General features: G+C 45.9%; 1 protein-coding gene across 3 annotated transcripts in view; it reads right to left on the bottom strand.

The window, feature by feature from the left end:
* The window catches only part of LOC140197819 (activated CDC42 kinase 1-like), a 72499-nt gene that overhangs the window by 46598 nt on the left and 373 nt on the right, over positions 1–25528 (bottom strand). Inside the window, exon 1 of one of the 3 annotated variants that reach the window (XM_072258286.1) lies at positions 24511–24565. The exons of the other annotated variants lie outside the window; for them this stretch is intronic. The gene's annotated coding sequence lies outside the window, so the exon portion shown is untranslated. Of the gene's footprint in view, positions 1–24510; positions 24566–25528 lie in introns of those variants that run through there. 3 annotated transcript variants of the gene reach the window in all.

The raw sequence follows: 25528 nt of genomic DNA, 5'->3' as shown, positions 1-25528 counted from the left end.
TCTAAATTCCAGTGAGTATAAGCCTAGTCGATCCAGTCTTTCATCATATGAAAGTCCTGCCATCCCAGGAATCAATCTGGTGAACCTTCTTTGTACTCCCTCTATGGCAAGGATGTCTTTCCTCAGATTAGGGGACCAAAACTGCACACAATACTCCAGGTATTTGACCGGTCTCCGTCTCCCTCCCCCTTGTTCACTGCTGACAGATGAAGGTGCTTGTGTTTGATTGTTTGTTTTCTCTCTCTCTCACACACACACACACACATACACACACACTCATTGCTGTTGGAGGATGGTGCCAGAGTCCTGGGTTTTGGGTGAGGTTTAATCAGCAGAGTTTGTGGACTGGACTCTGTAGTTCATGTTATGATGTGTTTCTGGTTTCTGGCTGCTCCATTTTGTGCGATTTTAATCAGGGCAGACTGGCTCTGCGACCTGTAGTCAACAAACGACACGGCACTAAATTGAACTGAATGGAACTAAATTGAACATCCCTCGACTGTTTCAACGACTCTGTGGTTTAATGTTTAACATTCTGTGTTTCTTGCTCAGTTTTGGCATTTGCATGATTTGTTCTTTTTGATTGGGAGACCACTTCATCGAGCACCTTCACTCCATCCGCAACAAAAAGCAGGATTTCCCAGTGGCCACCCATTTCAACTCTACTTCCTAGTCCCATTCCAACATGTCAGTCCACGACCTCCTCTACTGCCACAGTAAGGACACACTCAGGTTGGAGGAACAACACCTTATATTCCGTCTGGGTAGCCTCCAATCTAATGGCATGAACATTGATTTCTCAAACTTCCGGTAATTGCTTCCCCCCACCACCCCCCCTTCACCATTCCCCATCCTTGTTTCCATTCTCCATTCTTGTTTCACTCTCTCACCTTCTCTCCTTACCTGCCCATCACCTCCCTCTGGAGCTCCACCCCCTCCCTTTCTTCCATGGTCTTCTGTCCTCTCCGATCAGATCCCCCCTTCTGTAGCCCTGTATGTCCTTCAACTTCCCAGCTCTTCAGGAGTGCGCTGCGTACGAGCTGGTTATGCTACAACCGCCTCTGTGGGTCCTAGCGGAAAAGTTCCATAGAATCAAAACTCTTCCTGCAGATCTGAAGGACTCGACGACTGCAGAATGGAAAAACGTCCGCTGATCTCTGCCTGACTGAAGTGGCACCGGAGAATGAAACATCGAGACAGCAGCATACACTGCTGTCAAAAAGGAGGCCCCTCTCTCTCGATGGTGAGAGAGAGTCTGCTGGCCCTCGAGTTGGCGGAACCCAAGTGAGTGATGCTGCAGATTGTAACATCAAAACAGCGAGCTGTTGGTCTCCCCTCTCACTGCGGCAGGAGCAATATCTCTCTCTCCCCCTCGTTAGTGAGCGCGAGGGAGAGCCTGTCTGAGATGCTGAAGTGTTGGGATGGACAGTAGTTTTTCAAGGACTCTAGATCGTGGTCTATTGCTAGCATGGTGGGTGGTGGGGGTTGATGCTTTTGCTGGACCAAGTGGGGGGGGTTGATGCTTTGCTGCTGCTTATGCATGGAAGGGGGAGAGGGGCTTTGGGGTGCTAACACTTTGACATTCATTCTTTGGGTTATTTTTCTGTTTTGTGGATGCCTGTGAAGAGTAAGGATTTCAGGTTGTACACATTGGGTTGAGTTGCTCTTTGACCTTACATCGGCCAAACTGGGCAAAACCGATCCACATGCAACATGAGCGCCATGGACAACTCTCCCTGGTCTCTAGCCATGAAGATAGAGAGGGGCACAAATTCGACTGAGTATCAGTGAAAGTTATGGCACAAGCAAGGGAATTCCTAAGGCGTGGTTACCCACAAAAAGATTCTATAGACCTCAATCCCATTTATGCGGGCAAAATTCCAGACCACAACACACAGAGTTCGCCAATCAGCAACAAGACCCCTCCTTACGTCACAGTGGGTTTCCATAATGATGATCAATTGATAAGTATATGAGGGGCAAACATTTGGAGGATGCACCACAGGTGAACAGCGCACTGTGATGTCTCATCGTAGAGTGATGAAACGTTTACAAATGGATTGCCGAGATCAGAGAACAACACCCAACCATCAGCCACCCGAGCTACGCATTTTCCGACTTATTTCCAACTGTATGCATTCCCTGATGTTAAACTGAACAATTGAACCATTGACTGCACAGTGCCTTAATCACACAAGACTCCATTGTTCCCTTTGTTGGTTGTAACAGCAGCCTTGTGCTGTGGTTTAGGGTCCTTGGGTCAGAATTAATTATCTGCAGACTGATTCCTACAGATTCCACAATGAAATGAAAACAGTCCCAGAAGCAGCAAGGACAGAACCCTCCAGTTCGGAACACTAATTCAAGGCTGAGCTTTAGTGTCATGTGTCCAGGGAGGGGTAGCACCTCTGGTGAAGGGGCTTGACCTGTCCGTTCCTCGGAAGCTCACTCACCTCTGGTCCCCAGCGGACACTCAGCTCTCACCTGTGGCTCCAAGTAGCTGTTTGCTTTCGACAGCGGCCACTCCCCGGTACACCGCTTTGACCGGGGTGGGGAGGTGGGGGGCTAAACCAGGTGAGGGTAGTCGACAGGCCTCATCTCCTCAACGGAGATGAGGAGAAATTTCTTTAGCCAGGGAGAGATGAATCTGTGGAATTCATTCCCACAGGCACTGTGGAGGCCAAGTCTTCGGATATATTTAAGGCAGAGGTTGATAGATCCTTGATTGGTTAAGGCATGAAGGGATACGGGGAGAAGGCAGGAAATTGGGGCTGAGAAGGAAATGGATTAGCCATAATGAAATGGCGGATCAGAGACAATGGGCCAAATGGCCTAATTCTGCTCTTATACCTTTTGGCCTCATACCCCAGTGAGATAGGAACTTGCCTGTCCTAGCAGGCGAAGTCAGCTCCGGTAGGCTGGGTGAACGGCATCTACAGTGAGATCCAATGGACAGGAAGGTGGTTCTACAACGCTCTGTGGAGAGCGAAGGGCACGACAAGGCACAGAGACGTCACGGTCATCCACTGAAACCAAGGAAGACCCCAGTTTGTGAAGCTTGTTCTTACCACTACACCCAGACCTGTGAGGTCGAGAGAGAGGAACTGCCCCAGTACAACAGCCTTTCCACTTTAAAAACTCTCCCGCACAGGTCTCCTGTCACCGCCAGACAAGATGGAACAACCACATCAAAACATAAAGAGAAAGGCATCATTTACGTTAATAAACAGCACAGTCGAGGGTTTGTGGGGGGCAACCCACACATTCCAACAACAACATAGCATGCCCATGTTGCTCGGAACACAGCAAAACTGAATACAACAAGCAACAACAGTGGCACGGTAGTGTAGTGGTTGGCACAATGGTTTACCTGGCAACCCAGGTTCAATTCCCACTGCTGCCCGTCTGTACCTTCTTCCCATGACCACATGGGTTTCCTCCCACAGTCCAAAGAACTAAACATTGGTGGGTTAATTGGTCATTGTAAATTGTAGGATTAAATCGGGGGATTGCAGGGTGGCGCAGCTTGTAAGGCTGGAGGACCTATTCCACATTGTATCTCAATAAATAAATAGATAAGAAGCAAGCCCCATTCCTCCCTCTCATTCGCGCACGTAACCAGTCTCCTGCCTTCTCCCAGTATCCCTTCATGCCCTGATCAATCATGAGTCTATCATGAAGACTTGGCCTCCACAGCTGCATGTGACATGTGGCGCAGTCCTCTAACCTCAAAATAGACTGCCTTCCTGGGGCTCCAGTGAACTCAGAACTCAGATTTGGGCTCAGACAGATATTGGGCCTTCAACTACCCGATCAGATTCATTGAGATTTGCACATCTGGGGTTCGACTTCTGGCCTGGTCCACAGATAACCCACATCCATCTTAAAATCCTTCAAACCCAGAGTGGAGACTTAAGACTCCAGCCCGTCCCCCAGATCCCTGTCTCTAAAAAAGCTCAACCTGACCATGCACTTTGTTAAAAGAAATGAAAGAGTTAACTATTTTCTAATAGGAGAGAAAATACAAAAAAACTGAGGTACAAAGGGACTTGGGAGTCCTTGTGCAGGATTCCCTAAAGATTAGTTTGTGGGTTGAGTCTGTGATGAGGAAGGCAAATGCTATGTTAGCATTCATTTCCACAGGACTAGAATATAGAAGCAAGGATGCTGAGGCTTTATAAGGCACTGGTGAGGCCTCACTCAGAGTATAGTGAGCATGTTTGGGCCCTTCATCTTAGAAAGGCTGTGCTAAAACTGGAGAGGGTTCAGAAGGAGGTTCATGAAAATGATTCCAGGATTGAATGGCTTGTCATTTGAAGAGCGTTTGATGGTTTTGGGCTTGTATTTGCTGGAATTCAGAAGAATGAAGGGGTGACCTCATTGAAATCGATCGAATGGTGGAAGCCTTGATAGAGTGGATGTGGAGAGGCTGTTTCCTGTGATGGGAGAGAATAAGACCAGAGGACACAGCCTCAGAATAGAGCCACCCTTTTAGAACAGAGAAGAAGAGGAAATTCTTTAGCCAGAGAGTGGTGATTTTGTTGAATTTGTTGTCACATGCAGCTGTGGAGGCCAAGTCTTCATGATAGACTCATGATTGATCAGGGCATGAGGGATACGGGGAGAAGGCAGGAGACTGGGGTTGAGAGGAAAATTGGATTAACCATGATGAAATGACGGAACAGACTCAATGGGCCAAATGGCCTAATTCTGCTCCTATATCTTATGGTCTTATCAGAAGCCCAAAATCCATAAGATACACCCAAAAGTACTCAGGAAGGAAAATCTTGGTTGTCCAGTGATATTATAATTGTATTCACCTGTGCCACCTCCTCTGGCAGCTCATTCCATGTACCCACTAACCTCTGTGTGAAAAAGTTGCCCCTCAGGTCCCCTTTAAATCTCTTATTATTCAAAACTTTTGTTCTGTTATTGTTTTACCTTGTTCTACCTCAATGTGCTGTGTAATGATCTGATCTGTATGAACAGTGTGCAAGACAATCTACACACACAAAATGCTGGTGGAACTCAGCAAGCCAGGTAGCACCTATGGCAAAGAGTCCAGTTGACGTTTCGGGCTGAGACCCTTCAACAGGACTGGAGAGAAAAAAAGGTGAGGAGCAGATTTAAACGTGTGTGCCAAAGTGAGTATACCCCTTAATAAAGATGAGATGTATTTATTTATGTTTTTGTTGTTGTGTACAAGGTGCAGGGTTGGTGGGATTCTAATGTTGTTTGTATTGTTTTTTAGAATTGCCACTACCATATCAGGTTTGTATATTTTGTTTGATTTATTTTCATACTGCATACGTAACTAGTTGATACACAAGTGTGTGGGCCAAAATTAAGATGAGGTTATAACAGCAGGAATAAAATGCATTTTGTTGGTTTTATTTTCATATCCTCTTTATGCATTAAAACATCCGAAACAGATCAAGGTATTAAAGACCCGAAAAAGTATTTGTTGCCGTGAGTGTGTATTTTTACCAGGCTATGTTAATACCCAGGGAGGCAATCAGTCCGGGTGAGACCTGGAGATGGCTTTCCCAGCGACGTCAATGTCCTGAGGGTGACTGAAGGGGAGAAGGCAAGAATTATTGAGAAGGGTGTCACAGGATACCCATCCTGCTTGCCTCCAGGTGGCGGTGAGCACCCTGCTTCAGTATTTCCTAATTCAATGATAAATAATGTCCTTCTCGGACCCGGTCCTAGTTGGATCTTACTTCAGGACTGTTGAGCAGGGCAGCTGCCCCCTCCTGCCGCTTTCCCGTTTAATAGGATTGGTATCGGTTTATTATTATCATCACGTGTACTGAGATACAGTGAGAAGATTGTCTTGCCTACTGTTCATAAAGATCAGATTACACCAACACACGAGATTCTGCAGATGCTGGAAGTCCAGAGCAACACACACACACACACAAAGAAACAAGATGCTGGGGGAACTCAGCAGGTGAGACTGCGTCTATAGAGAGGAATAAAGAGTTGACGTTTCATGCGGAGACCCTTCATCACGACCTTTCATCCATTTTGTATGTGTTACTCAAACCATTATGCGATGCATGGAGATCTTTGTCAATGTTTTAGACGTGACGCTGAATCTTCGCGAACTTCTAAGGAGGACTGTCGCATGATTTCCTATCATTGCCTATACTCACTAGAATTCAGAAGAATGAGGGATGACCTAATTGAAACCTATTGAATGGTGAAAGGTCTTGACAAAGTGGACGTGAAGAGGATGTTTCCTGTGGTGGGGGAAATCTAGAACTAGACGACATAGCCTCAGAATAGAGGAGTGTCCTTTTAGAAAGGAAGTGAGGAGGAATTTCTTTAGCCAGGGAGTGGTGAATCTGTGGAATTCATTACCACAGGCAGCTGTGGAGGCCAAGTCTTTACATATATTTAAGACAGAGGTTGATAGATTCTTGGTTAGTCAGGGCGTGAAGGGATATGAGGAGAAGGCAGGACACTGGGGCTGAGAAAGAAAATGGATCAGCCATGATGAAATGGCGGAGCAGACTCAATGGGCCAAATGGCCTACTTTCCTACTTTGCTCCTATAGCTTACTAAGTGGTCTTATAATAGCACTTACATGCTAGGCCCAGGTCAGATCCTTCAAACTGATAACACCAAGGAGTTTAAAGTTGCTGACTCTCTTCACATCTGATCCCCCGATGAGGACTGGCTCCTAGAACTCATTTCCTCCCCCTGAAGTCAATGATCAGCTCCTTGGTTTGATGAGAATTATAAGATTACTAGACAACGGGGTGACCCGTTGGGGCACCCTTTGAGAGAAGGGTAGTGCATTCTGATGTGACCAGAATGAACATTAAATTTTCCTGAATGCTATTGGTATCACTTTGCTTTGGAAACTGAAGTAGAAAACCTCAGTTTACTAAAGAAGAACAACGCGTAGCAAAGCAAATATAGCTCCTCCTCATTTAATGAAAGACACTTTTGATGGCATCATTTCTGGTTTATCTTCCACCCTCGTTGTCATTCTGGAGATGTGCAGCCCTTTCATCCCCTGTCTCTTCTGCTGTTTGTTCTTTGTCTCTGATCCTGGGGACGCGCATTTCTCAGCTCTTTTGTCTCTTCCTTTCTCCTCCTTCTGTGCCTGTTTTTGTCATTCAGGAGATGCACAGCCCTTTCATCCCCCGTCTCTTCATCTCTTCTGCTGTTTGTTGTTTGTCTCTGATACTGGAGACGTGCATGCCTCTCCTCCTCTGTCTCTTCTTCTCTCATCTTTTTTCATCCTGACTCTTTGATATTGGAGTCGTGTGGCCTTGGCCTCATCCAATTCTTGTTCTCTCCCTTTCCCTGCCGTTTCCCGATGACGTTTGGCATCATCTTTTGACCATAATGTCCCCCTTCCCTTTCCACGTGGCATAATTAGGCTGACCATTTTTTTACCCTAATGCTGGATAGAAGATACGAAGCACCAACACCAAAGGATGTTGATTATTGTTGATGATGTGGTTGGCGCTCTCCTAAATGGATGTGATATAGTCACCGCTGTCCTTTGACTGTAGCAAAGGGTTTTATGGGTGTCTGGAAGTACGTCATTACAATAAGATTTAATTATCTCTTAATGATGGGTGGCAGTTAGATCTGTCCTAATCCTGCACATGCTAATGTGATTAGCGGAATGTGACCCCACGAAATAGAGCTGCCCTGCCCTTTTGTTCCGATAGGTGTCGCTGCTGAGGTTGGCCGTGCGCATGCGCCGGGCTGTCGCATCCCGATTTCCACGATGGCCGATCGGATCTCGGGTGAAAGCCAGCCTGTTGATTTTTGGTGAATGAGCAATTTTATATGAATATATAACCCTGAACTTTGCCTGCATTCTGTAAGTTAGCGCATTTTAATTCAATTTAGCCAAAAAAAAGTGCTGCCGTAATGCACCGTTTGCGCTAATTGGGGGTCACAAACAGACAGACAGAGCATGAGAGTTTTAGTAGTATATAGATGAGGGACATGGGTAGGATAGAAAACCACAGCTCGTAACTAAATGTAGGGCAGTCTGAAAGTGGAGGAAGTGGTCTCCAGCTGAGAAGGGGAAGAACTAAAGAAGGACCAAAAGAGCAAGTTCTTCCCCCACACAGAATCAGAGTCAGGTACCGACATCACCGGTACATGTCGTGGGATTTGTTAACTTTGTGGCAGCAGTACAATGCAATACATGAGAACAACAAAACTGTAAATTACAGTAAGTATATTTATATTAAAAGAGTTAAATTGAATAGGCAACACCTACCACCAAAGATCCCACCCTCTGGGCCAGGCTAATTTCTCACAGCTCTCATCATGCGGGAGGTACAGGAGCCTGAAGTCCCAAACCAGCAGGTTCAGGAACAGCTACTTCCTTCAACCACTCGGTTGCTGAACCAGCCACCACAACCCTAATCACTCCCTCAGTGTGGTAATATTGACCACTCTGCACTACTTGGTTTTTCTTTGTTTGGTGCAGTTGTGTCCCTTCTTGCAGGATGTTTGTTTAAACTACAGGCTGAATTGAAGCGGCAGGGCCTGGACCCAGGCCCGAGAGCAAAGAACAAGCCGATGCCTGACCGATTTACTGCCAGGCCAGATTGCAAAGGCCAGGTACGGACTCGATTGAGGTGGCAGAGCCCCGGACTGAGAGCAAGGAACAAGCTGATGTCTGACCAATTTAAGCACTGAGCGGATAGGAAAGGTTGGGTATGGACAGGATTGAGGTGGAAGGGCCTGGGCCTGGGCCTTGCCTGAGTGTGAGGAACAAGCTGATGTCTGACCTATTTAAGCCCTGGGCCAGATCAGAAAGGTTGGGTACGGACAGGATTGAGGCAGTGGGGCCCAGGCCTGTGCCCAAGAGCGAGGAGCAAGCCAATGTCTGACCAACTTAAGTGCCAGGCCAGATTGGAAAGGTTGGATACAGGCCGAATTGAGGCAGCAGAACCCGGGTCCGGGCCTGAGAGAACGTTGAAGTGGCAGGGCCCGGATCCGAGATTCTGCCGGTTTAAGCGCTGGGCTGGATTGAAAAGGTCAGGGCCAGAGGTGAGGGATGGACCCGTGTTCACCTCGCTGCTTGGCGAGGTTTACTCGTCTCTGCACTGAGCTGAGGCTGTGGCCTTCAACCAACAGGCTCCTGAGTCAGCTGGAGTGATGGCGGCTGTGGACTCACCTCCATGAACTTCAGTCCTAAGTGTTAATTGCTTACTTTTATTGTTTGCACATTGTTTTTTTTCCCTGCATATTGGGTGTATGACGGGCTTTTTTTTTTAAATGGGTTCTATTGGGTTTCTTTGTGGCTGCCTGTAAGGAGACGAATCTCAACGTTGAATATGGTATACCTGCTCTGATAATAAATGTACTTTGAACTCTGAAATACATTTTTCTCAGAGATTCCTGCCTACTTGAAGCAACGTGCCTGTGATGTTGCTGCAAGAAAGCTTTTCATTGCACCTGCTCAAACAAACTTGTGCATATCACAATAAACTCAACTTTGACCTTGATGCAGGAGAAGGGAGCTGGCCAGTGTGTCGAGAGTCCTTTCCTCTGGCCCAAGAGGTACAGGCGGACTCGGGGTGTGCTAATCCCTGGACTACAGCACTCAGTGACAACGTCAGCTCTGCACAATCTGACAGACCCCGGTGAACTAGAAACCTGTTCTGTTCCTGGTGCTCGAGGAAACAGTAACCAGCGCTGAGGAACCTGGAACAACCCAAAAACCTACTCAGGAGTAACGTGCATCAACACTGTGTCTCTCCAGTTCCTCCCGGTCCCGGGCCAACAGCTGTCACTGTGAATCTCCGCAACGGAAATTCCCTCGAGCGAGCAATTCTGTCTGGAACGCGTGCAGAGTAAATTTGGGATCAGATGGAGTTCTGAAGCAGCCACCTATGGGGGCAGCGAGCGGTGGAGCGATTCAGGGAAGGAGGTCTCTAGTTGGGATCAGAGATGAGGGGGACACATTAAACTCAGAGCTGTCAGACCTTCGGGTTATGGGGATTTGGAGGGGTTTAGAGGAAGTAGAAGCCAGAAAGGGCCAATGAGATACGCAGGGATGGGGTTACAGAGATGGGGAGGGGCACAGGGCCTGGAAGGAGTTACAGAGATAGGGAGGGGTGTAGGGTTGGAGGGTGTGACTGAGATAAGAAGGGGTGTAGGGTCTGGAGGAGGTTACAGAAGGAGTAGCGGACCGCATGACCCAATTTACATCGGTGGTGTGCAAGTGGAACAGATCAAAAGCTTTAAGTTCCTCGGGGTCAATATCACAAATGACCTGACTTGGTCCAACCAAGCAGAATCCACTACCAAGAAGGCCCACCAGCACCTTTACTTCCTCAGAAAACTAAAGAAATTTGGCCTGTCCCCTAAAACCCTCACTAATTTTTATAAATACACCGTAGAAAGCTTTCTTCTAGGATGCATCACAACCTGGTATGGAAGTTGTCCTGTCCAAGACTGGAAGAAGCTGCAGAAGATCGTGAACACAGCCCAGCACATCACACAAACCAATCTTCCGTCCTTGGACTCACTTTACACCGCACACTGTTGGAGCAGTGCTGCCAGGATAATCGAGGACACGATTCACCCACCCAACAGACTTTTTGTCCCTCTTCCCTCCGGGAGAAGGCTCAGGAGCTTGAAGACTCGTACGGCCAGATTTGGGAACAGCTTCTTTCCAACTGTGATAAGACTGCTGAACGGATCCTGACCCGGATCTGGGCCGTACCCTCCAAATATCCGGACCTGCCTCTCGGTTTTTTTGCACTACCTTACTTCCCATTTTTCTATTTTCTATTTATGATTTATAATTTAAATTCTTAATATTTACTAATTTTAACTATTTTTAATATTTTTAGTATTTAATATTTGTAATCCAGGGAGTGTGAAGCGCAGATTCAAATATCGCTGTGATGATTGTATGTTCTAGTGTCAATTGTTTGGCGACAATAAAGTATAAAGTAAAGATAAGGACGGGTGTAGGGTTGGAGGCAGTTACAGAGATAAGGAGGGGTGTAGGGTCTGGAGGGGGTTACAGAGATAGGGAGGGGTGTAGGGGCAGCTCGTCTAGAAGGAAAACTCTGATCTCAAACCTCCGCTGCCTTGCAACTAGACCCACTCATATGGAAGGTTTCAGGAGTAAACCCAGAGAGAGGAATCTGAAGCTGGAGTCCCTAAAGCAATCTTACATCGAGTTCAATGTCAACTGGCAACCCCTCGTCGCCGCTGGTGCCAAACTGTATCGGTCTCTGCCATTTCTTTGGGTTCATCAGATGCACGGAGAGGGGGAGCTTGCTACATGGGCAACAGCTTGCTCCCCATATCGTACTGCCCAGGCTTGCATATCCAGACAGCAAGGATGCAACATCCCTGGTCGACCCTGACCGACGGAGGCCTCACAGGGACCAGAGGAGGTTACAGATATAGGGAGGAGTATAGGGTCGGGGGGGGGGGTTACAAGATAGGGAGGGTTGTAGTTTTTGGAGGGGGTTACAGAGGCTGGGAGGGGATACAGAGATAGGTCAGGGTGCAAGGACCAGAGGGGTTTGCAGAAAATGCATAGGGTCTCTGGCTTGGTTTGATATAACCTACTAATTTTCCCTGTAACCTCTGGCCACTACACTCCCATCAAACCCATTCCCCCCCCCCCGTATTTTACCTCTCACTCAAAAACTCAGGCTCACTTTACAGGGACCAATTAACTCCTCTCACCCCCAACCCCACACATTGTTGAAATACAGAATGAAATGGGAGCAGCACCCTGGGGTCACAGGGAAAATGTGCAAACCCCATACAAGTGTGCGCGTGCACACGCACACACACACACACACACACACACACACACACACACACTCAAGGTGGAAATTGAACCCTGGTCTCCAGATCTGTCAGTCAGCCAGCAGCCCTGGCCGTGTTACCTGGCTTCACCTTGTAGCACAGAATTCAGTCCATGAGAAGGGTCGTACAGTCTATCAAGACAGGAATAGAATCAGTCCACTTGGCACTTCAAGTCTTTTCCAAACAATGTTCCCTCTAATTTATAATGACCAGTGTGTGCAAATATCTTGTGCTGTGCAATTTTTTGCCCAGTGACAACAACGTGTGCAACGTGAATTTTTTAAGTGGAAGTAAACCTGAAGCTATTCTAAGGATAATAAACTACCAAGTCCAGTTTGTTGTTTACATGCAGGTACCACCACTTTCTGTATTGTACATAAATATTTCTTATAGCTGGATGTTCCTGACCTCATGAGCTTTCAGTGTAGTGGTTTCTACTGTTTCATTAAGCCATTCTGCTTTCAATGAACTAGCAGTTCTTTTTCATTTCATACCCTTTGCTTTTTTGGAATTTGACACAGTGAATCAATGATTTCTTCAATAAAAGCAGTATAAAAAAGCCAGTTCTAAAATCTGCAATCATTGCAAATTCCACGTTGTCAACACCATTCGCATCAGAAACCGGAAAAGGAAACATGATTGTGTACGATCATGACATATATTTAACATGCCAACGAGGTAGAGGGTGGCAACCTTTTTTGCGTAGTTTAAATTCCTTTGCGCGCTAGTAGCAAAAGGTGTGTGCGCCTTAGTCTTTCTCAACCTTTTTGCCCTGGAGGAACCCGTGAAATAATTTTCAGGTCTCAGGAAACCCCAGTGCAAAAATTATTATATCTACAGCTCACGGTACGTTAGTGTGACCAGTAAGTTGTAGATATAATAATCTGAAAATAATTGTCAATGCTCTTTTGAGTAGAGACTGAATTTTTAGCCAACCTTTCTTGAAATTAATCTCTTTCTTTCCTCTTCATAAATTGTAAAAACTCATAAGGTAAACATAATAAATTTCTCAATTCTGGGTCAAACTTGAGATAAGCACACATGGATTTCACCTTCAGTCGAAATGAAACTATTTCTATCCTTGCTCTTGATGCTTGTTAAACAAGAAAAAGCTTGCTCACACATGTAAGAAGTTGAAAACTGGAGCACAATATCATTGCTTTCCTATCAATGGCGGGGCATTCTTCTCTCACAGAAATCAAGAACTTGTCCAGGGGCAGGTCTGTAAATCCCATCTTGAGTGCATGATCAGAGTGCAGCTCACAAAGTTCTTCCTCTTCTCTCACAGTCAAGTTTTTAGGCTGAGCAGAAGATTCAGAGAAAGGGCCCTCACCCAGTCATACACGTGTTGAAAGGGAGGAAAAATAGTGTTCAATCTTGTTCTACAGTTCTTCCAGGTGGTTTTCAATAAGACTTGAGACTTTCTGATATCCTTCCTCACTCTCAAGCCCAAGCAGCAGTGGAAACATCTCAAAATTTCCTTTTGCAACGTGATTTTTAAGATTCAGTTTCCTTTTAAATCCAAGAATCTTGTCACCGGAAGTCAAAACGTTTTTCCAGGGCCTTGCAGAGATTTGTTCAACTGGTTCATATGATGAAAAATGTCAAGTAGGCTAGTTCCTGCAGCCATTCTTCACCTTCAAAGCACTCTGCAAAATCTGACCTACTATTTTCTTGAAAGTGCTCCTGCTGAATTCACCTTTCAGCTCAAACACCCCATTGTGAACTTTTCCTCTGCTAAGCCACCGGATTTCTGTATGTAGTAGGAGATTGGTGTGCACTTTGTCTAGGTTTTCGCACATTTTTTAAACATTCTCTAGAGAACTTATCTTAAAGCTACTAAATGACTTGCTTCCTGACTCCTTTACTGACTGTGACTTTATTTTCAAAAGCTTTACTCTGTTTTGAGATTCCAATAGACATTTAAAATAATCAGCACTTTTACATGATATGTAGTTTTGTCTTTTCAGTTTTGCTGGAGCCATCACTGCATTTGTAAGTTGTTTGCCACAGACTAGGTACAATGGAATAGGACAACTTGGATCACCAGTCCATGTAAAAGCCATTGATAAGTAGCTTTCATTGTAAAGACAGACTTTTTTGTGCCCTGTTGTTGCACTGGTGCAGTGAAATGACTCAGAAGATTTTAATTCCTCATCATTAACCTTATCAGAATTGTCCGTAGGCCTAGGCCTAGAATTCTTCTGTTCCATCTTACACTTCCTCTTCAAAAATTGCCACACTGGGATGTCTTTAGCATGAAAATTTCGCTCCAGTTTCCTACTATACTGGTAGTTTGCTCGTTCACATAAGTCAGTAAAGGGAAGTTGGGGGAGGTAAATCAGGTGGGAGGGACTGACGTCACAGCCCAAGTTAAGCAAGTCCATTCAATGCTTGGAAAATGCACTTCACATTCATCAGCCTACTGTCCTCCCCTCCATGCAATACAGCGCTCACCAATTATCAGCCTACCTTCCTCCCCTCTGTGCAGTACAGTGCCCACCAATTATCAATGGCTTCTCCTATCTCACATCAAAAACTGAGCATGGACTCAACCAAATAAACACGGTCCTACTGCACACTTGATTGCTTGGGCACTGCCCACCGCTGAGAGTTGCGGGAACTTCAAAAAACTATGGTTTTTTAAAATCATGATCTCTCGCGGAACCCCTAGCAACCTCTCATGAAACCCTAGGGTTCTGCGGAGTCCCAGCTGAGAAACTGCCTTAGAGGGAACATTAGACAGGAGACATGTATTTTCCCTCCCCCAATCAAAATTTCCCCCACCATCATGGCACCCTTAGCATTGCCATGGTGAGGAGTCTTTGTGGCTCCCTTTCCATGACTCCCAGTGGCCTAGAAGTGAGTCTTAATGAGCCATTCAGGATGGAAATCAACACAATAATAATTTTAAAGATAAATTTTCCCAGTTTTGTGACTTTTATTGTATGGGGGGGGGGGTAAGATTCACCCCATTGACCTTTAGTTGGTTTAATGGAGCAAGTGAGACTTAATTTTATATTCCTTGGGAACCTTTATTTATATAGCCACCCTTACTAACGACACTGCGTCTCGATTATGTCAAGGTAGGTCACACTATTACAACTTGGGGTATCAGAGTTCAGATATCAATTCTGGCATCTTCTGTAAGGAGTTTGTACCTTCTGCCCGGGACTGCGTGGGTTTCCTCTGGGTGCTCTGGTTTCTTCCCACAGTCCAGAAACATACTGGTTGGTAGGTTAATTGGTCATTGTAAATTATCCCGTGATTAGGCGAGGGTTAAATTGGTGGGTTGTGGATGTCGCGGCTCAAAGGGCCAGAAGGCCCAATTCCGCACTATATCTCTAAATAATAAATACACAAACAAGCAAACAAACTCTTGCCTTAGTTTGAGGTGGCAAGTACTGGCCGGGGGATGGGGGGAGGGGGGTGGCAGTTCCCCACAAAGTTGCTTCAGCAACAGACAACATATACACAGCAAGATCACATAAACATGGCATTCGTTCAGGGAGGGAAGCTGGCCACGAAGAAATGAGACTGCAGGAGCTTGCTGTGCACAAGTTGGTTACCATGTTGTCTTCGCAGCAATAGTTCAAAATAAGCACTTGTTTTGTTGGAAGGAGCCCTTGCCAAGGGTAGGCAGCAGAGAGTTTTTCTCGACACGGTAAGGAAACCTTCTGCCATCTTCAAAAGAGCACTACGGACAGAGCATTGGCTGATTGGCAGGAGGCAAAGAGTGGAAGTAAAAGGGGCCTTTTCTGGCTGGCTGTCTAGTGGTGTTCCACAGGGTCTGTGTTGAGACCGATTCTTTTTGTGTTATATGTCATTGATTTGGATGATGGAATTGATGGCTTTACAGCAGCCAAGTTTGCGGATGATACAAAGATAGCTGGAGGGGCAGGTAGTGTTGAAGAAGCAGAAAGCCTGTAGCAGGACTTAGGACTTCTTTGCCCGTTCTCCAGATTAGGAGAATGGGCAAAGAAGTGGCAATGGAATATAGTGCAGGGAAGTGTATGGTCATGCACTTTGGTAAAAGGAATAAAGGCATAGACTATTTTCTAAATGGAGAGAGAACTCAAATATCCAAGGAGCAAAGAGACTTGGGAGTCCTCATGCAGGATTCCCTAGAGGTTAATTTGTAGGTTGGGTCAGTGGTGAGGAAGGCAAATGTGATATTAGACTTCATTTCAAGAGGACTAGAATATAAAAGCAAGGATGTAATGTTGAGACTTTATAAAGCACTGGTAAGGCCTCACTTGGAATATTGTGAACAGTTTTTGGCCCCTTATCTCAGAAAGGATGTGGTAACACTGGAGAGGTTTCGGAGGAGGTTTACAAGAATGATCCTGGGAATGAAAGGGCTACCATATCTGGAGCATTTGATGGCTCTGGGCCGGCATTCACTGGAATCCAGAAGAATGAGGTGGGATCTCATTGAAATCTATGAAATATTGAAAGGCCTCGATAGAGCGGATGTGGAGAGAACGTTTCCTATGGTGAGGAAGTCTAAGACCAGAGGACACAGCCTCAGAATAGAGGAACATCCATTTAGAATGGAGATGAGGGGGAATTTCTTTTGTCAGAGAATGGTAAATCTGTGGAATTTGTTGCCACAGATGGCTGTGGAGACCAAGTCTTTGTGTATATTTAAGGCAAGGTTGGTAAGTTCTTGATCAGTCAGGACTTGAAGGGACAAGAGCAGAAGGCAGGAGACTGGGGCTGAGAGGGAAATGGATCAACTATGATGAAATGGCAGAACAGACGCAATGGGCCAAATGGCCTAATCCTGCTCCTATGTCTTATGGGACAGCTTTACGTCCCACTCAGAGGAAGCTTCAAGTCCAGCACTACCCAGTGTGGCTCTTCCTCTGTTAGTGCGACAACATCATCAGATATTGATTGCACTGTCAGCGTGCACCAAACTCCTGACATTTTGCACAAAAATAAGACCCTACTTTTAAAATATACAAAATAATAGACAATAAAAAGATGTTATAGCCAACATTACTTCAATCCCAGTCATACGTAGTTGGGTTGAGTTGTTCTCCAATCTTGGCAATTTACTTGCAAATGTTTTGTCACCTTATGAGGAGAAATCGTCAGTGCGCTGTTCATTGTGGTATCCCTCGAATGCTTGGCCCTTAAAAGATACTTTTCAATCAGCTGATCGGTCGTCATTTCAGAAACTCCATTGTGATGTGGCAATCCTCAGTACGAGCCAGGCCACAATGCATGAAGTTTGCCCTGCAGCCAATCAGTGACAAGATTTCCTCCCTACATCACAACTGAGTTTCTGTAATGATGAACAATCAACTGATTGAAAAGTACATAAAGGCCAAACATTTGGACAAGACACCACAATCAAAAGCACACTGACAACGTCTCCTCACATGGTGATGAATCGTTTGCCAAGATTGGGGAACAATCCAACCCAACCATCAACCATCTGAGCTACACATCTTCCAATTCTTTCTGGTCATAGAGGGCAGGAAACTTTCAAAATAAACACAAACCAGCCTCCTCTCCATTGGTAGGGCAACTGCTCTGCCCGAAACGATAAGAAATTGCAAGGAGTTGTGGACACAGCCCAGCCCATCACATAAACTAGTCTCCCCTCCATTGACCCTGCCTGCACTTTTTGCTGCCTCAGGAAAAAGGCCAATTTAATCAATGACCCCAGCCACCCTAGACACTCTCTTTCCCCCGTCTCCTGTTGGACAGAAGTTATACAAGCCTAAGAACACATATTGCCAGGCTCAAGGAGACCTATCCTTGCTTAGGAAGATTTAGGAAGACATCTAAAATTTTGACAAACCTCTATAGGTGTGTAGTGAAGAGTGTATTGACAGACTGCATCACAGCCTGGTTTGGGAACACCAATGCCTTGAGCAGAGAACCCTACAAAATGTAATGGCTTTGGCCCAGTACATCACGGGTAGAGCCCTCCCAACCATTGAGCACGTCTACATGAAACACTGTTGTAGGAAAGCAGCATCCGTCAACAGAGATCCCTACCACCCAGGCCATGCTCTCTTCTTGCGGCTGCCATCTGGACTTTAGATACAACACTTGTAGAAATTCTTTGATGACTCAGCAGTAGTTTGCTGTATAAAGGGAGGACAGCGGGATGAATACAGGGCCCTGGTGGAGGACTTAGTCAGATGGTGCCGGCCATATCATCAGCAGCTCAACATTAGTAAGACAAAGGGGACGGTGATGGACTTTAAGAAGACTAAGCCTGCACTGCTCCCTGTTACTATTGATGGTGAGGACCTACAAGTACTTTGGGGGTGGCAGACTTGAGTGGAGCACCAATACAGAGGCTGTGTACAAGAAGAGCCAGAGACACCTCTACTTCCTGAGGAGACCGAGGTCCTTTGGAGTATGCAGACCTCTCCTCCATACGTCCTATCAGTCTGTTGTTGCCAATACAGTCTTCTATGCAGTGGTGTACTAGGGCAATGACATCAACACAGGTGATACCAACAGGCTCAATAAACTGATTGGAAAGGCTGGCTCTGTTATAGGAGTCAAACTGGACACTCTGGAGTCTGTGGTAGAACAAAGGATCCGATGGAAAATCCTGGCAGTTCAGGACAATGTTTCTCACCCTCTGAATGCCACCTTGGCTGAACAGGGGAGCACCTTTAGTAATAGACAACTGCGCTGCTCCAAAGAGCGCTATGTGATGTCATTTTTAACCCTCGGCCATTAGGCACTATAATGAGTCAACCTGTAGTCAGGGAAGTGATGACCCCTCCTGTTAGACTGCTTGAGGTAACTTATTGTTTCTTTCTTAACTTCTAATATTTGTATATCTGTGCACTTGCAATGTTACTGTGACACTGTAATTTTCTTTGGAATTAATAAAGTATCTATCTATCTGGAAGGTACAAGAGCCTCAGGACTTGCACCAAGTTTAAGACCAGTTACTAGCTCTGAACCATCGGGGTCTCGAACAAAAGGGATAACTAGACTCAGTTGCCCCATCATTGAAATATTCCCACAACCGGTGATCTCACTTTAAGGACTCTGTATCTCATGTTCTCATTATTTATTGCTATTTATTTATATTTGCATTTGCACAGTTTGCTGTCTTCTGCACTCTGGTTGATCTTTCATAGATCCTGTTATAGTTACTATTCTATAGATTTGCTGAGTGTGCCTGCAGGAAAATGAATCTCAGGGTTGTATATTGTGACGTATATGTATTTGATAATAAATTTACTTTGAACTTATCCCACTGCTATAAGGCTATTGAATGAACCTCTGATTCATTTAAGATAAATTCTTGATCTCTTCATCTACCTTGTGGTGAACCTTACACTTTATTTGTCCACCTGCACCGCATCCTCTCTGTGACTGTTACTCTGTATCCTAAGTTTTTTTTCTATTTAATACCTAACACTTTTAGGTATGCATTGATCTGTCTGGATAGAATGCAAGCAAATGTTTTTTCCTGCATCTTGGTACATGTTCAATGGTTCGATTTAAGATCAGAGAATGTAGACAGTACACAACCTGAAATTCTTACCCTCCACAGACATCCTCAAAACAGAAGGGAAACCCCAAAGAATGAATGACAGAAAAGCGTTAGAACCCCAAAGCCCCCACCCCCTCTCACGCACAAGCAGAAGCAAAGCATTAACCCTCCGCCCAGCCATTATCGGAGATTGTCTGTCTAGCATCAGAGGTCCCATAAGCAGGACTTGTGATATGCAACAGCTGCTCATACGACCATCCACCTGCCCCCATGGCTTCATGTGACCCTGATCCGTGGTGTGGGGGGGGGGGCTACGCAGGTGCCACAACTCGCCCAAGGGTGACCTGCAGGCTAGCAGAGGGAAGGAATATGTTACACCTCCTTTGGTAGAGACGCATCTCCCTATCTCCCCACCACCCAAAAACCTAAAGACTACACCAGAGACACGAGTTCAAATCCCACTACATTCTCAAGGGAACATAATATTAAATTTCTAAGAAATGGAATTAAAATTATAGTATTAGCAAGAAGATTGTCTCTAAAACCCAATCTGACCTGTGGACCCACAGAAATAGTGTAACTTTGATAATAAATTATCGAAGTGACAATACCCTGGTCAGTGAGTGTAGTGTTTAGTGTAATGCTATTATAGCACCTGTAGCCCCGGTTCAAATCCCCTGCTGTCTGTAAGGAGTTTGTGACCACATGGGTTCTTCTGGGAGCTTCAGTGTCCTTGCACGTCCTAACGGTCTACAGGTTAGTAGATTCATTGGTCATGTGGGGTTTAATTAGGCAGCATGGGTGCATTGGACCAGAAAGACCGGCTACCAGGCTGTAAATAAAAGATAATAAAAATAAATATAATCAGCTCCTAAGGATGAATTGATCTCGTTGGTGATGTGAACGAGAAAGAAAGGAACCAGTTTCTGTCCTTCAAGTTTCTGGAAAACCAGCTTCGCAGGTGGCCTGCTGACACGTGCTGCATTGGTGCCAGAGTCCGTCCCTCCTTCTCCCTCAGGGTGACCTGCTGACCCTGAGCTCTGAGCAGCCCAACTTGACAGGTAAGGCCAATGTGCGAACAGGGTCGGGGATAACCCATGTGGGATTTGGCCCCTTCCACCTCTCGAGCTTCCCAACCAACCCTGTCCTGGGTGTTTCTTCCCCCCCTCCCCCACTATGAGACACTGTAGGCCGGATGTTCTCAGAAGACGGTGGGGAGGCTGCATTTCTCCGCCGAGACCTAGGACCGTTCCTCTGTGCCTGCCTGACAATATCCTCCTATGACAGGGTTTGTAACCGAATCAGAATCAGGTTTATTATCACCAGCGTATGTCATGAAATTTGTTGTTTTATGGCAGCAGTACAGTGCAGGATATAAAATATTACTGTATGTTACAAAAAAAAGTTTAAAAGTAGTGCAAAAAAGGAATAGTGAGCTGTGTTCATGGCCCGAACTGCTGGCAGAGGGGAAGAAGCTGTTCCTAAAGTGTATCCCTCATGGCAGTAACGAGAGCAGGGCATGTCCTAAATACTGAGAACGCCAATTCCGCTTTCTTGAGGCACAACCTCTGAAAGATGTCCTTGATGGCAGGGAGGGTTGTGCCTGTGATGGAGTTGTCTAATTCTACAGCCCTACGCAGCCCCTCGCATCGGTGCCTTCACATCACTCGGAACGCTCTGCACTGTAGACAGTTGCAAGAATCTTTGGTGACATACCAAGTCTCCTGAAACTCCCAACGAAGTAGAGATACCACCAAAACTGTCTCCAGATCGGTGGATCCACAGAAGTGCCCTCGCCCAGACTGATGTATTTATTTTTTATTTTATTTGGCAATACAGTGGGGAGTGGGCCCTTTCAGCCCTTTGAACAGCACCCACAGCAAACCCAATTAACCCTTTCCTAATCACGGGACAATATTACAAATCTCACATCACATGCCCATGATAATAAACCTGATTCTGATTCTAATCTATTAACTGACCCAGTACGTCTTTGGACTGTGCGAGGACACCTGATGATGTGGGAGGATGAGAGGTGACCTGATAGAGGTGCATAAGATGCTGAGAGGCATTGATCGTGTGGACAGTCAGAGGCTTTTTCCCAGGGCTGAAATGGTTGCCACAAGATGACACAGTTTTAAGGTGCTGGGGAGTAGGTACAGAGGAGATGTCAGAGGTAAGTTTTTCTACTCAGAGTGGTGAGTGCGTGGAATGGGCTGCCAGCAATGGTTGTGGAGGCAGATATGATAGGGATATTTAAGAGACTTTTGGAGAGGTACGTGGAGCTTAGAAAAATAGAGGGCTATAGGTAAGCCTAGTAATTTCTAAGGTAGGCACATGTTAGGCAGAGCTTTGTGGGCCAAAGGGCCTGTATTCTGCTGTAGGTTTTCTGTGAAACTGGAGCCCCAGGGAAAACCCACACATTCCACGGGGAGGACGTAGAGACTCCTAACAGAGCGGCACCGGAATTGAACTCCGAACTCCAGGTGGCCCCGAGCCATAACGGAATCACGCCCACTGTTACGCTACTGTGGCGGCCAGTGTCTCTGAGTTCTAACGACTGACCGGTGGCACCACCGTCTTGTGTGGAGGCTCCAGTTCACAGGATCGCGAGAGGATGCAGTGGTCGGAGACCCAGCCAAGTCCATCTCAGGCACAAGCCCCCCACCATCGAGACCATCTTCAACAGGCACTGACTCAAGAATGTGGCATCCATCACAAAGAAACCTCACCACCCTCTTCTCATTGCTACCATCAGGGAGAAGGTACAGGAGCCTGAAGACACACACTCAATGTTTTGGAAACAGCTTCATCCACTCCATCATCAGATTTCTGAATAGTCCATGAACACTAGCTCACTATATGTCTTTGACACTATGTATTTAATCTATAACATATAGTCATTTTTGTGTCTACATGATACACGTCAGTGAGAACAAACCTGAGTCTGATTCGGATTCAGTCACCTGCGCTGGGCAGACTGCCTGGGAGATAGTGAATTCTGTGCCAGGCAGAATGCCTGGGAGATGATGAATTCTGTGCCAAGCAGACTGCTTGGGAGATAGTAAATTCTGTGCCAGGCAGAATGCCTGGGAGATGATGAATTCTGTGCCGGGCAGAATGCCTGGGAGATGATGAATTCTGAGCCAGGCAGAATGCCTGGGAGATGATGAATTCTGTGCCGGGCAGAATGCCTGGGAGATGATGAATTCTGAGCCAGGCAGAATGCCTGGGAGATGGTGGATTCTGTGCCAGGCAGAATGCCTGGGAGATAATGAATTCTGAGCCAGGCAGAATGCCTGGGAGATGGTGAATTCTGTGCCAGGCAGACTGCCTGGGAGATGGTGAATTCTGTGCCAGGCAGAATGCCTGGGAGATGATTAATCCTATGCCGGGCAGACCGCCTGGGAGACAGTGAATTCTGTGCCAGGTACGAAGTTTAAAGATGCGCCATTGAAGACAAATGCTGTATTATGTTTTGTAACTTCAAGGCATTAAATTAATTCAAAGGGAGACACGGAAGATCGTGGGTCTATCTTCAGGTCTACTCTTAAGAGAGGCACACGCACATCATGTCAATTCAAGTCAAGTCGCTTTTTATTGTCATTTCAACCATAAACTGCTGGTATAGTACACGGTAAAAATGAAACAACATTCTTCCAGGACCATGGTGCGTGATGGCGCATGTAATTCACGTATTTATACGTGTAACCTATGCAGGGTGGGGGGTCGGGGCATTGATGTTTCTATCATTCATTCTATGGTGTTTCTTGTTTTGTGGATGTCTGTGAAGCATACAAATTTCAGGTTGTATACTGTATACACTCTCTGATATTAAAAATGAACCTTTGAACCTGTAATGAATTATTTTAATGAACAAGAATGCCTACTCAACCACTATAGATACAAGACTACTCCAATATTATTTAACTATAAAATATACAAAATCCTATGTCAGTGCATCACGGTGGGCAAGCCAAATGATACCAGTCCATCTTCCCTCCAGAAACAACTTCCCACTTAGTCATACTTCCCATCAGAGGACTGGTTCCTGGGTGGATCACCACCACTCATCCCTTGCGTCAATTATCCCGTGCTGGGGATGACGGTATCTAGTTTCTGAACCGCCCACCCCATGTGGCTCACTGACCCGATTACAGACTGCTCAACGTAAACAAAGCTGTGAAAACACAGTCAGCAGGAAGCTGGAGCCATCTTCCAAACAGAATCGCTTAGCCACCTCCACACACCTTTACAACAGTCTCAGATACACAGCACCTTACCATACCAGTGACCCAGGTTCAATTCACATCGCTGTCTGAAAGCAGTTTGTATGTTCTCCCTGTGAGTTTGAGGGGTTCTGGTTTGCCACCTAAAAAACTCAAAAACTTCTACAGACGTACCGTGGAGAGCATTCTGACATCACTGTCCGGTATGGGGGGTAGGGGAGCGTCATTGCGCAGGATCGAATTAAGCTGCAGAGAACTGTAAACTCAGTCAGCTCCATCATGGGCACGGGGCTCTGTAGTATCCAGGGCATCTTCAAGGGGCAGTGCCTCAGAAAGGGGGCATCCATCATTAAGGACCCCCATCAGGGCATGTCCTCTTCTCAATGTTACCATCAGGGAGGAGGTACAGGAGCCTAAAGACACACACTCAGTGATTCAGAAATCGGTTCTTCCCTTCTGCCATCAGATTTCTGAATGGACATTGAACCCATGAACACTAACTCACTATTTTTGATTATTTCTGTTCTTGCATTACTATTTTTTAATTTAACTAATATACATACTGTATAGACACACTGTAATTTTTCCCTTTATCATGTATTGCATTGATCTGTTGATGCCAAGTCAGACATATGCCAGCAATATTAAACCCGATTCTGATATGCATGGATTTCCTCCAGGTGCTCTGGTTTCCTCTCACAGTCCAAAGATCTTCCATTTAGTAGATTAATTGGTCATTGTAAATCGCCCTGTGATTAGGCTAGGTTTAAATCAGTGGGCAGTGTGGATCGAAGGACCAGAAGGGCCTATTCTGCACTGTATCTCAATAAATACATTTTTTAAAAGATATACTAGAAACCAATGCCCTGGACAGATGCTTATTCAGAAACTAGATCCATACAAAGCAAGATCCACTTAAAATCTCAATCAGCAGAATTTAAAATCCATTGAGAAACTGAACCCAGAACTGACCTAGAAATGAGGTTTGACACCGAAGTTGAGGCCGACGTCAAGTCCTGCTTAGAAGTTCAAATCAACAGAGGGCAAGTTCAACTCAGAAAGAGATAAATTTACCGAACTCAGCAGGTCAGGCAGCATCTTTGGGAAATAATAAACAGTGACATTTCAGACCGGGACCCTTCGTCAGCACTGAGAAGTGGGGGAGGGGAAGATACCAAAATAAAAAGAGGAGGGGAGGGGAGGGTTAGGAGGCTGGCTGGAAGGTGATAGGTGAAGCCAAGTGGGTGGGAAAGGTGAAGGGCTGGAGAGGAAGGAATCGGAGAGGAGAGGAGAGTGGGACATGGGGGAAAGGGAAGGAGGAGGGGACCCTGAGGGAAGTGATGGGCAGGTGAGAAGTAAAAGGTCAGAGTGGGGAATAGAGGGGAGGGGAGATTTTTTTTTAATCAGAAGGTGAAATCCATATCCATGCCATCATGTTAGAGGCTGCCCAGGCAGAACACAAGGTCGTGCTCCGCCACCGTGAAGGTGGCCTCATCTTGGTACGGGGGAGGTCATGGACTGACATGTCTGAAGGGGAACGGGAGTGGGAATCCGAATTAAAATGTTTGTCCACGGGGACGTTCCACTTTCGGCGGATGGAGGAGCTGCTTGACACAGCGGTTCCCCAGAGAATCAAACCAAAGCCCCACTAATCTAAACACTCCTTTCAACTCCGTCTAGGAACTGAGATCTGGGTAGTATCTGTCACACAGGAACAAACAGGCCCGTGTTTGAGTGTTGAGTGTATGTATGTGCAGGAATTAAGGACAGGAGACACCTCACAACCCCTTGGTGACTCAGAGACCAAAATACTAACAGAATTTCCGCATTCCCCAATCTCGGCCTTCAAAGGCGGGAGAGTATTAGAGGTATAAAGATGTTTTGAAAGATTTGTTTTGTTCATTTTAAATAAATCTTTGGTAATTCAGCCAGGGGACTGCGTACAAAATAGACAAGACGGGACAGGACCCGGAGGAATGCGCGAAACCTG

Source organism: Mobula birostris, chromosome 5 (assembly GCF_030028105.1).
Source record: "Mobula birostris isolate sMobBir1 chromosome 5, sMobBir1.hap1, whole genome shotgun sequence".
Taxonomy (NCBI): Eukaryota; Metazoa; Chordata; class Chondrichthyes; order Myliobatiformes; family Myliobatidae; genus Mobula; species Mobula birostris.
The sequence above is the reverse complement of the archived record's forward strand: the minus strand, read 5'-3'. Positions and strand labels throughout refer to the sequence as shown.